The sequence below is a fragment of the Podarcis bocagei genome (genome assembly GCF_964188305.1).
Source record: "Podarcis bocagei genome assembly, chromosome: 15".
NCBI classification, from domain to species: Eukaryota; Metazoa; Chordata; class Lepidosauria; order Squamata; family Lacertidae; genus Podarcis; species Podarcis bocagei.
This window is the reverse complement of record NC_138141.1, coordinates 18,776,992-18,789,512: the sequence shown is the minus strand read 5'-3', so window position 1 is coordinate 18,789,512 and position 12,521 is coordinate 18,776,992. Positions and strand designations below refer to the sequence as shown.

At 44.9% G+C, this 12,521-nt stretch overlaps 1 long non-coding RNA gene across 1 annotated transcript; it reads left to right on the top strand.

Moving 5' to 3' along the window:
* Positions 1–288: 288 nt before the first annotated feature.
* Positions 289–11,807, top strand: LOC308574699. The gene is made up of 3 exons (XR_014002550.1): positions 289–763; positions 11,075–11,144; positions 11,622–11,807. It is a non-coding gene; the product is annotated as an uncharacterized lncRNA (long non-coding RNA).
* The last annotated feature ends 714 nt before the right edge of the window (positions 11,808–12,521 follow it).

The following is a 12,521-nucleotide window of genomic DNA, read 5'->3' as shown; positions in this document are numbered from 1 at the left end:
TGGCCCCCTGCTGAATAGTTTTGCTGACCCCTAGCCTAAAATGTGCCACAGAGTTGTTGTAAGGATAAAATGGGGAGGAGAACCAGTAGGCCACCTTGAACAAGGTGATTTATAATAATAATATAATATAATATAATATAATATAATATAATATAATATAATATAATATAATATAATATAATATAATATAATATAATGGAGCCCTGCTGCACCCCAACTGCCTAGAACCTACTTGCCTGGAACCACACTGTTTCCCACAGCATCCAGTATACAACAAAGGTGGAGGATCTATTGCAGTCTAGATGCTGGTCATTGCTGGTGCTGCTGGGAGTTGGAGTCCAGCAACATCTGCAGGGTCACAGATTCCTCAATCCAGACCAATGCACAGTCCCAATCCGGACATGACAGCAATCATCAACTGGTGTTCAGAGACCTACTTCCTCTGATCCTGGAGGTACATCTAAGCAGCCATACCAAGCTTTTTTTAAGAAGAAAAGGACAGAACTGCATGAACCGTCTGAAAGTAAAAAGGGGAGAGCAAAACTGGAGAGCTTGTAGCTTGTCTCTGGCTGAAAAATTCCTGCTGAAGCAACTGCTCGGGGTAATCTATCACTGACCACGGACAAATGTGCAAAAGGGAAGGAAAGGAGAAGAGAAGAATGAGGACAAACAGGTGCAAGAGGAGGTGTTGCCAGGCTGGGGATCGAATGATATATGGACTGGGAAGTTGTGTGCCTAATATGCATCTCCATGGGCATGACTGGTGAGTGAACCTCTTATTGAAGGCTGGCTCACTGGAGAACTGCCCAGTCTTCTCCACCATCCACCTCAGTCTAGTGCAGCCCTGTTCACTTCCAAATGGCTTCCTCTTGCCCTTCCAACTCTTTTCATCCAATGGGGAGCTAAGTCTAGAGGACCAGGTGGGATGTTGAGGACTGGCTGCCAGAGCTGCCCTTGAGATGGATGGAGGGGGAGATGAGATCCTCCCACACTGTCATAGAGAGAAGGGATAAATTTGCCACAGCTTTGGAAGTGTGTGCATGTGGGGAGATAATGTGACCCCTCAACCTTTTATGGAGACCACAACCCATTAGATGTACTGGGAAACCTAGAAAGCACACTGCGGGCTTCCATTTCAGAGGGACGAAGCTGCATCTCCCATCCAGAGTTGTCCGCACAGAGTATCCTCTGTGCAAGAAGGAGCAACTGCTTCAGCATCTGCAATGAGGGAAGCAGAGCAGAAGGGCTCTTATGGAGCTGAGGGAGGGGCTCGGAGGGAGGGGCTCCAACTGGAAGGGCAGGTGGCCTGTGCAGTTGGCCTGCCAAGGGAGGCAGTGGAGGCCACACGGTGGGGAGTTTCCAAACAACAGTTTGGATAAGCATCTGTCAGGGGCTGGCTCCACTTTAGTCATTTTGCCTCCAAGACTGCGTGCGAGAGAGAGAGGCGGGAAGGGAGGGGAATTAACAGACTATAGTTAATTGTAGTACTGCTGTTCACACATGTTGAAGGACTTGGAGTAGAGCAAAAGACAGAAAACTGTGTGCTTGTGTGTGTCCATCTCTCTCTGTGTGTGTGAAGGAGACAATACAGGAATTGTGAGAGGGTAGAATGAGGGGTCCCTGGGGGGAAAGGAGGCGTTCTGGATCTAACAGTATCCTGAAGGAGTTGTGATGACAGCAGCTGCCACTACCACTACTCACAAGAGATTACGAGTCTGGCTAATGTTTGCACGCTCTCTCTCTCTCTCTCTCTCCCTCCCCCGTGAGCCCCCCCCATCCACATCTCTTCTTCGTCTTCTAATTAGAGAGCATTTGGTATGGTTGCGTTCTGAGTAATTCCTCTTGAGAAACAACCAGCTTCAAATTAAAGAACAAAAAAATAAAAATAAAAGTAAAGTACCACGAGGGAATCAGCACAAGAGCAGGAATGATGCAGCTGCCACAAGTCCAGGACGCAACAGGCCACCGCTCTGAACCGCTGCCAACTTCCAAACTGGCTATCAATTTCTCATCTGTCATTGAGACAAGCTACGAGTGCGAAAGTGCGGACTGTGTTGATTACAGAAATGCGCCGTTCCAATATGTGCTGGTGCCTGCAAACCCCCTGAACGTTTCCAGAGGAAATAAATTTGCAGCAAAAGGGGCGAGGGGTTAGAATCGCTATATGCTGAAACATCACGCCCAACACAGAATGATTTATCACAACTAAATGCAGGAGGTAATGTTTCCTTATAGAAGTGTATGTCATCTCATGAGATGGGACAGAGGGACAGAGGAAATTCAGCCTGATTTGGGGGGCCTTCAAGTTGTTATGGGGAAAGTACAGCAGTCGCTACCAACACAGAAATAAGTTTGGTGTCTGTGAACAGCCCAGGGAGAACAGCTAACTTGTGCTGATCAGCAAACAAAGTCACTTTTGTTTGCATGGACAATGAGAGGCAGTGCCAGGTAGAGAGACCTAGACAGCCACATTCAGCCTCCACACCTGAGGTTCTCCAATAATAATAATAATAATAATAATAATAATAATAATAATAATAATAATAATAATTTATATCCCACCCATCTGGCTGGGTTTCCCCAGCCACTCTGGGTGGCTTCCAGCAGAATATTAAAATACAAATAGGGCTGCCTTCAGAAGTCTTCTAAAAGTCAAATAGTTGTTTATTTCCTTGACATCTGATGGGAGGGCGTTCCACAGGGTGGGCGCCACTACTGAGAAGGCCTTCTGCCTGGTTCCCTTCAACCTCACTTTTTGCACTGAGGGAACCGCCAGAAGGCTCTTGGAGCTGGACCTCAGTGTCTGGGCTGAATGATGGGTGTGGAAATGTTCCTTCAGGTATACTGGGCCGAGACTGTTTAGGGCTTTAAAGCTCAGCACCAACACTTTGAATTGTACTCAGAAAAGTACTGGGAGCCAAAGTAGGTCTTTCAGGACCAGTGTTATATGGTCTTGGCAGCCACTCCCAGTCACCAGTCTAGCTGCCGCATTCTGGATTAGTTGCAGTTTCTGGGTCACCTTTAAAGGTAGCCCAACGCAGAGCACATAGCAGTAGTTCAAGCGGAGGATAACCAGAACATGCACCACTCTGTGGTCTGTGGGCAGGTAGGGTGGGCAGGTAGGGTGCCTGCGTACCAGATGGAGCTGGTAAACAGCTGCCCTGGACACAGAATTGATCGGCACCTCCATAGACAGCTGTGAGTCCAAAATGACTCCCCATGGAGTAAAGGATTAAACTCTCCCTCCCCACTTATTTATTGATTTAAATTTATATCCCACCTTTTTTCTCCAAGGAGCTTAAGGTAGCATATATGGTTCTCTCTGTTGCCATTTAATCCCCAGAACAAACCTGTGAGATACATAAGGCCTGGCCCCAATGCTTCTCTCACAACCAGTTAATGCCATGTCCACTTTGGACCTCAGTCTCTACACATCAACCCTATGGCTACTTTGTGTGTCTGGAGACCCAATTGGCTCTGTCCAATTGGTTCTATACAGAATAAAGGTCATGGGGGTCCCCGATCCACCTTGCCATATTTGAGACCTTTCTGGGGCCTCCATATTTTTTTTGTACTCACAAAACATGAGAGCATATGAGGACACCTTGCAAAAGGAAGTGAAGAAGAGGTATCCTTTCCCTCTAGGTGTAGAGTTGCCCCCCCCCCAGCTTCCAACACAGCTCAGTACTGAGACACAGGGACATGCACTGCATACCTCTGAATATACAAGGGGCACATGACGCATCTTTACAGGAGCACCCTGAATAAATGTTCAAAGGCAGGGAGGATCAGATCTTAATCCTGCCTTACACAAAACTTCCCCAGGTATGTTGATTTTAGCCTAATCCTTTAATATTTAAAAGCATTTCCATTCTTGTTTGAAGAGACTTCCTGGCCTCTGGAGAGGGAGAGGGAAATAGAGAATGGCAGGTGTCAGGTAGTGAGTGTTCTTTGCATCTCAGACCCTTGTATTATTATTATTATTATTATTATTATTATTATTATTATTATTATTATTATTATTATTAGACAGCTTTCTAGCAAGGGGTGATCCTCTGAAGACTTGTGAGTCATGACCTCTATTGTTGTTATTGTTGTTTGTTTGTTTGTTTGCTGCTTTCTTCCATTTCAAATCCGGCAGATTATAACAGGAACTTCAAACTGAGCAGGAAACACATAAATTGAGCACGTTCTTCTGCTCCATTTGGGAGTATTAGACAAATGTGTCAGCATTTGTGTTCTGTCCTCTTTCTGCTGGTTCCAACACAGTTACAGAAACTATGGCTTCCATTAATTTTCTAAACTATGGTGTCTTTCCTTCTAAAGAAGCAAGCAGTGAAATACTGTAAATGTGAGCACAAGTTGGGCAGAAAATATGGGAAAGTTTGAGGGATACAGAAGTAAGCTATGGAAACTCTGGCAAATGCCTCGGATCCACCTCTGCTAGCCCTGGGTCTTAATTCTTGATCCCTCTGTCCCTCCCTGATGATGAACAATGCAAGTCCTCCCTCCCTCAGTGCCAGCTCTGCTCCGCAAGCAGTCTGGCAGCCTCACACCTCATTACTTGGCAACAGGTGCAAAGCAATAAATCAAGCAGAGAAAATGCCACTCAGTGGGGACTCCTTGTCTCTGGAGACTCAATATTTTTCTTGATTCCCACATCTGGCCATCAAGAGGAGGCAGGAGGCAGTGTTGCTCTCCGTGGTCCTGATCGAGACTGTCTTGCTACATACTGGGATGAGGAGGCCATCAGCGAGGAGACCCAGGTGAAAATAGCATGCTTTGAGGTAGAGCTGTGAAATGTACCACAGAGATATTGCTTGTAAAAAGAAAAGAAAAGAAAAGAAAATGTTTATAACTGCAAAGAGAGCCTCCTGGTTATGTTCTCCTTTGGCTGCTGGGTTGGCGCTTTCCTTGCAGGGAAATGCATTGTGAGGAAAACACTCGGGACCTTTCTGTTTCAGGAGCACCGGCATTGTGGGCTGTGGTTTTCATATAAAACTTGCAGATTTTGCAGTTCACTTTTTGAATCTGTACAAATCTATGGTGTGACCGCAATTGGAACACTGAATACAGTTCTGGCTGCCTCATTGCAAAAAGTATATTGTAAAGGTGGGGACGCGGGTGGCGCTGTGAGTAAAACCTCAGCACCTAGGGCTTGCCAATCGCATGGTCGGTGGTTTGAATCCCCGCGGCGGGGTGAGCTCCCGTCTTTCGGTCCCAGCTCCTGCCCACCTAGCAGTTCGAAAGCACCCCTAAGTGCAAGTAGATAAATAGGTACCGCTTTATAGTGGGAAGGTAAACGGTGTTCCGTGTGCTGCGCTGGTGCATGCTCGCCAGAGCAGCTTCGTCACGCTGGCCACGTGACCCAGAAGTGTCTCCGGACAGCGCTGGCCCCCGGCCTCTTAAGTGAGATGGGCGCACAACCCTAGAGTCGGACACGACTGGCCCGTATGGGCAGGGGTACCTTTACCTTTACCTTTAAAGGTGGGGAAGGTTCAGAAAAAAGGCAACCAAAATTATCAAGGGGATGCAGCGACACACCTATGAAGGAAGGTTACAGAGTTTTGGACTTTTTAGTTTAGCAAAAAGTTGAGTAAGAAGTGACATAATAGAAGTACCGTATTTTTTGCTCTATAAGACTCACCTTTTCCCTCCTAACAAGTAAGGGGAAATGTGTGTGCTTCTTATGGAGCGAATGCAGGCTGCGCAGCTATCCCAGAAGCCAGAACAGCAAGAGGGATTGCTGCTTTCACTGCACAGCGATCCCCCTTGCTGTTCTGGCTTCTGAGATTCAGAATATTTTTTTTCCTTGTTTTCCTCCTCCAAAAACTAGGTGTGTCTTGTACGGTATGTAATATAATGCACAGCATGGGGAAAGTGGGTAGAAAAATGCTTCTTCTTCTTTTTACCTCTCTCATAACACAGAAACTCATGGACATCCAATGAAGATTAATGTTGTAAGATTCAGGACAAATAAAAGGAAGTCCTTTTTTCACACGACACATAGTTAAACTCTGGAGCTTGCTCCCACAGGAGGGATTGATGGCCACCAACGCCGATGGCTTTAAAAGGATGTAATGGCTATGCTCTGCATCCATGGTTGCTTCTGAGTAGTAGTTGCAGGGCACCCCAGGAAGGAAGAGCGCGCTTCTGCTCAAATCCTGCTTGTAGGTTTCCCACTGGCATCTGGGTGGCCACTGTGAGAACAGGATGGGCCATTGGCCTGATCCAGAAGGCTACTCTTATATTCTTATGTCCATGGGCAGAGAGGAGCCTTCAAATTGAACATTGAACAATCCAATGCAGTAAATCATAGAACTGTAGAGTTGGAAGGGATGCTGGAGGTCATCTGGTCCAACCCCCTGCAGTGCAGCAATATGCTAATAATAATAATAATAATAATAATAATAATAATAATAATAATAATTTTTATTTATAGCCCTCCCTCCCTGGCCAGAGCTGGGCTCATGGCGGCTAACACCAGTAACAATTACAGTAAAAACATAATAGGAAAAAACCCCCAATTTAAAATACAGGTTAAAATGCAGCCTCATTTTAAAAGTAGCCCATAGATCACATAAAGGGAGGGAAACATAAGGGTCAGACTGAGTCCAAACCAAAGGCCAGGAGGAACAGCTCTGTCTTGCAGGCCCTGCAGAAAGAAATCGGATCCCGCAGGGCCCTGGTCTCATGAGACAGAACGTTCCACCAGGCTGGAGCCAGTGTTGAAAAGGCCCTGGCCCTGGTTGAGGCTAATCTGACTTCCTTAGGGCCCAGGACCTCTAGAGTGTTGCTATTTATGGACCTTAAGGTCCTCCGCAGGGCATACCAGGAGAGGCGGTCCCGTAGGGAATACTGCCAGGGAGATATAGTCCATCATGGCCCCAAGCCGGCTGCCGGACATCCATCGATCTCCCGTAGTCACGCAGATCCAGCAATTAGCGACACGAAGCCTCAGAAATAGATAGGCTGCATTCCGGGGCTCGTGCACGCTCTTTATCAGCAGAAAACACAGCCAGAAAGCTTGCACCGCAGAAGAGCATAATTTACAGACTTTATTTAGCGTTGAACAGAACAAAGGAAAACATGACCGTTCTGAGTCAGCGTCTCTGACCGACTGCAAAAACGAAAGGAACAGCAAAAACTTAAACATCCTGTGAACAGGACATGCGCAGACTCTGTGACTCACAAAGCCTGCTCCCTTTTAAGGTGGAACGGAAATATCTTAACAGGTACGTGGGTCCTAGGCTGCATAGGGCTTTAAAGGTCAAAACCAGCACCTTAAACCTGACCCTGTACTCTCTTGCTCTGCAGGCTCCAGGGGAGTCTGGTCCAGTAGGGTGAATGTGGCACTGCCCCACCAACCTCAATCTGTCCTCAGCACACACACACCATGCCTATCTCCTTACTGCCACCTAGACTTACAACCAGTCCAGGTGGCAGCACAAGCTGCCAGCTTCCTCTTCCTTAGCCTCAGCGTTGTGTTAGGCAGGAGAAGCCCATTGACTCTGGTTCCACCTGTAGCTCACACGGCTGCAGTGATGGGAAACTAACACTATAAAGTGCTCTGTAGTCTAAAATAATTTATAAACCTGCCTTTCATTTTGCCCTTTTCCAAAGGTCAGAGTGGTTTATTAATACCAGTATCGTGAATTAATATTGGTGGAAGATGTGGCTTGATTTGGTGGAGGAACAGGTACCATCTCACTTCAGTTTTAATTCTATATTATTATTTGCTTTCGATGGAGATAGATACAAGGCTGGAACTGGATCATAGCAGCTGAGTGTCTCATTGCTAATTTTATTAACCTGACCTGGCAACGCTCACAGTTCCCTTCTCAATGTCCTTTGCTTCTGTGAAGGTATGTTTCTCCTGGCTGTAAGTCTATGTGATCTCTGGAGTTGCTTCAAACTGCTTCGTCTGAGCAACAAAACTAGGAAGGCTTTAAAATGCTGGAAGGTGGCATTTTCCTTTGTGAACAGATCAACTTTTCTCCCCCTCCACCAGTCTTCTCCTGCCTCCTCCTCCTCCTCCTCCTCCCCACCAGCGTTCAGATGTGGATACCCTCTCTCAAAATGCAATAAATCTTTCACTTTCAAATCTTAGATTCATTAAAAGTAGCCCAGGAGGAAGGAATAATAAGGTGCCACTTTACAGCCCAAATAAAACACAGAAAGAGGCAGTCCATAATATGAATTTCAGGCTTTGGCTGAAGATAATTCATGCATCATTTTCAGATAAGAAACAAAAATGGAGCTGCGTCAGCACATTGGCTGAAAAATAACTTTTTGTATTATGTTATGCCTTTCGGTAATGGGCGCAGGTTACCATATATCACCGGTAGCTCCAGCTTTCTCCTTCCCCATCCCCCTTGGCTACTGTCACAGTAATATCCTCCATGAACGGCATCACCTGTAGACTGAGCAAAAGGGGAAGAGCTTTGGGAAAGGACGGGGTGCAGCAAAGGAAGCGAAGCTAAAAGCAGCAATTTCTCTGAGCTTCATGTAAAGGTCAACATTCATTAGCAATAAATAAAAGGGGGGGTGGCTGGCTCCCATAGCTGCAATGGGATCTTCAAAAGGTCTGTTTTATTTCCCTATCCCAGCCATTTTCAAAAATTTCCTTTTTCCACAATAGCACTCTCATGATGGAACTCCATCCTGAAATATGGCAAGAATCTTTTGACACAAGTTAAAACCCTTGTTATTGTCCCAGGCTTTTAGGGGAGATATTTTATTGGAGGTACTTCCTGCTGTGCTGTTGTTGGAGGAAAACGTTGCTTTTTGCTGCTGTGTTTTGTGTGTGCTGGGGGCTCGAGTTCTAAGAACTGATGTGTGTTGTTTTGTACTATGTTTTACTGGAAGTGGTTTATTACAGCATTTTAAACAGCCCCTCCCTGCTCAGGAATTACAGCAGTGATGATGAAGGGTGGGGTATAAATTTAATTAATAAATACAATAACCATAATGGGTTGTAGCCAATGCTTGTCCTGCTCAGAGTAGACCCATTTAAGTTCATGGATATGACTAATGTATGTTCGTGAATTTCAGTGAGTCTAACTCTGAGGAGAACTTGGTTGGAATACAACCCAATAGAAACACTTGTAGAAATACCCCTCCCTATTCCATTCTACCTGTGTTTTACAGTGCACAGGATGGGGGTCTTCTCATTGTCCCATTTCTGGGCAAATTATGCTGTGCAGTAAGGTGGAACAGGACCCTCTCTGTGTTGGCACCCCATCTATGGAATGCCCCCCCACCTCTTTGTTCAGACCTTAATGCAATGCGATGAAACTAACTGATGGATTGTCTGCAGTTTTATTTGAGGTGTTAATTTTTATTTGAAACCTTTATTGCAATGGTTGCGTGTGTGCTCTGCTGTGTACGTTTTATGCTGTAATCTGCCGTGGAACTGTGAATTGATGAAGGTTGGGCTTGATACTGAAGCAATATATCAAAAATATTCACTTGGTTAGCCAAAAAAAAAATAATTAATGCATTCAAACATCAGCCATACAGTAAGTTCCCTTGAGGGACCACTTTAAAAAAAATCAAACAACCTGGCTCTTCCCTTTTTTTTGCCATCCGTGTCACCTGCTAGCTTTATCTGGGAATAAATTTAATTTTGTCAAGTGCTAGAGAGCAAAGGTAGCAGAAATGATCCCACCCCAAGCGCTCATCTGTCATAAGGAACGACTTCCTTACTAATAAAGTGACCTTGTGTAAATAGCTCAGCTTGGCAGAGCTGCTGCACCTCTGGTGTAGAACACGCGTTGATAGACGGAGACCACATGGGCTGGCAGTCCAAGATGAACTATCAGACACGCACACAGAGAGAGTTAGTTGTGACTTCGTCAAGTTCCTTTAGCTTTCGAAGGCAGAGGATGCCGGTGACTAAGGGGTCTTGGTGAACAATCACTTCTGCCGCTTGTCGATACTGCAGCAGCCAGTTGCTACTGCATATTCCGAGCAGGAAAAGAAATTGTCATGGCAGTCTCCTACCTCCTATCGAATTATGCCCCGTCCTCCATTAGAATGAAACCTGATCTCGCTGTGCCATCTCCACATTCAAGGAGATCACCTGAATAACTTCACGGGCAGGGAGTGTATGCAGAATTATCCTGTTCACACCTGGCTATAGAGCTGCGGTCAGTACTTTATTACATGCAAATCAATGCAAACCATAACACAAATTAGCAAGTATATTTGGAAACCAAGGGGGTGAGAAATAAGATACAAAAAGTTGTCTAGGTTATCCTCAGCCAATTCAACAGAGGACGTGGTACATTTCTAAGTTTTCCTAGGAAAATGAAGTGTAAAGGGATTAGGGTGTAGCTTTGTCAGTTGTGCTCTTTCTGCTAGTACTGTGGTTTCTTTCCTTATGGAATATTTGAACTCAAGGGAGGCCCTTGTCCAAATAAAGCCCTTTTACCACCCCTGCTCCCAAGGGCCGCCTCTCCTGGTATGCCCCACAGAGGACCTTATGGTCTACATATAACAACACCCTGCAGATCCTGAGCCCCAGGGAGATGAGACTGGCCTCGACCAGAGCCAGGGCCTTTTCGGTCATGGCCCCAGCCTGGTGGAATGCTCTCTCACAAGAGACCAGGGCTCTGCAAGATTTGACATCTTTTCACAGGGCCTGCAAGACAGAACTGTTCCACCAGGCCTTTGGCCAGGGTTCAGTCTGGCTCATTTTCTCTTTGTATGAACAAGTACAAATGAGGTTTCCCAGCCCGCTCACAGGTCCTTATAATATCAGTGGGAATAGTTGGTCCTGGCAAGTTTTAACCGCTTTCAATTTGTCATTTGTCAGGATGGCCTAATTTGTCCAGTCTAATTTTAATTTTAATTGAATTTAATTAATTTGGGGGTGCATTTTAATCGATTGTTTGTTTGTTTTTATGTATATTGTGCTTTATATGATGTTAGCTGCTCTGAGCCCAGCTCCGGTAGGATACAAATAAAAAGAAATGCAAATACTGTCGGTAGGTCCCTTTGCTATGCTTGGACACATTAAGTGAGCTCTGCCACAATATCCATAGTAAAGAAACAAACCCCTCTATTGCAGATTTCAGAGTTGGACATCAGAATTGGACATTTGCTGATTATACAAAGCTTCACAGCTTGCTCTCCGCCAGGTAAAATCTGGCACCGTGATTTATTTAAGGACTTTCAGAGACTTTCAGAGACTTCAGTTTTGATGTTTTGAATTATTCCATAAAGTTTTTCACATTGTTATTGTTTCTGGCCATCGTGTTGCTTTTGATATTGCTGACAATATCCGCAGTAGCAGCAGTGATACTGGGGCTGTGCACCCATTACCAGCTTAAAATGCATGTTCTTTTTCTCACTTTGGATCGAAACTGGCTTGGGGAAAATGGCATCAGCCTGCAGTATTTCATAAGAAATGACAGGGTAGATATGAATTGTGGCTAAAACTGTGAGTGCACCTCTTCCCAAACCAGCTGTGTGAGTGGCAGGACTGTGACCTAATTTAAGAAAAGTTAGTGGATTAATTTCTTTGAGATTTAGTCGACTACATTTTCACAAACTTGCTTAGGGGTGAAAACAATATGGGTTTAAAAAAATATTTAAGTTTTAAATTTCATTTTCAGGTGTAATGATCAAATAAAACAACAAAAAAATCCACACCTGAACAGAACCATGCCATAAGGTCCTGAAAACGGGGACAATTCTTTTACACTCCAACTAAAGTAGCATAATTACCAAGTACAGAAGACAAAACCTCAAGACATATCATCCATGTCAAAAAGAAAAAAGAAAAAACCACCATTCCAAAATTTCATCTGGTTTATGAGCTGCTGATTCCTTATTTGCGTGTACAGTAAACTGGTGTCAGGTCGTGACAAATCCTGCTTCTCCAACTGCTCAAGCAATCAGATTTTGTGCATAGCTTTTCGGCCAGGGCTATCTGCCAAGTCTGTTCAATCCATCCCTCACAGTTAAACCTTTAGACACTTTCCAATAACACACAGTTTCCATTCTGGCTGCAGTTGATAAGAGGTGCACGAGCTCTCTAAAAACAGTAGCTCCAAAGCACTTTCTTTTCGATCACGCTGCTGTGTATCCTAGCAGGCACACTCTTAAGACGAGGAACTCCATGGGGGTGGGGGGGTGCTTCTGAATCTCAGGAGGATACAGTTAGACACTCTGCTCACATATTCATCAGAGTAACCAGCAAAATGGATATATCAACAGCTGAAGGAGAGAGGAGCAGAAGAAGGAGAAAGCCCAGACATGTTGCTTTGAGACTTTAACAACTCTGTGTCATTGTTTTGCAGCCCAATTAACTGTTTGGCCAATTACAAGCTTTTAAAATGGATTCATATAGCCAGTTAATTGACAGCACGTTGCAGCCCTACTAAACAGTTGTGTACTGTGCATAGGTACACAGAGAAGGAGCGTCCTAGTTAAGGGCTTCTCGGTTCTGAAACATCACATGTACTCCCAGCTAATCCAGCAATCCATTATTTATATGTAGCCTAATTAAGGTT